Raw genomic sequence first — 751 nt, forward strand, 5'->3', positions numbered from 1 at the left:
TTTTCTATTTTGTTCTTCATTTTTGAATGAGTTGCCACCGTAGCACTCGCCGACGAAGCCATCTCTACCGGAACTCCGAGTAGCTCCACACTTGCATAAAAGCTCTCGATTCATTCATTACAAATTAGGTGTTTAGTTGAATGGTTAACACGATAGTTGTTAACTTATTATCAATGGTTTAATAGTATAGGTGTTGGTTTCGATTTTATGTTTAATTCATTTGATTTATCTATTTTGATTTTGGAATACGTTCGATCAATATCTATGATCAATACCTAATACCAATGACATAATTTTTTTTTTATTGATTTTCAGTTTTCTTTTAACTTTTGATTCATAACAATTTGGTTTTCGATTGAATTAAAAAAGAAAAACACTTGTAAAATAATGGTATTACTTCTCCAATAATTTTAATGCGGCATGATAATAATGTATTTTCAAGTAATAATTAGAAAATAGAAACAACACTAACAAACATTAAAAGGACTATATGTGCAACACCACAAATAAAAGAAGTAGACTAATAATGTAAATTGAAAGCTAATAATTAATAATTATACACTTCATAAGATATCAAACCATATACTAATTAATTACACATTTTGAAACCATCCAAACGATATAACATATTATTCCAACACACCAATTCTTTTGGTACAGTATTAGTGCATACATTGAATATCAACTTAGCAATATAATCTACTACAAAATTGTTTTTGTCTAATCTGTTGGCATCTGAAAGCGGCAAAGC

This window comes from Solanum lycopersicum, chromosome 3 (genome assembly GCF_036512215.1).
Source record: "Solanum lycopersicum chromosome 3, SLM_r2.1".
Taxonomy (NCBI): Eukaryota; Viridiplantae; Streptophyta; class Magnoliopsida; order Solanales; family Solanaceae; genus Solanum; species Solanum lycopersicum.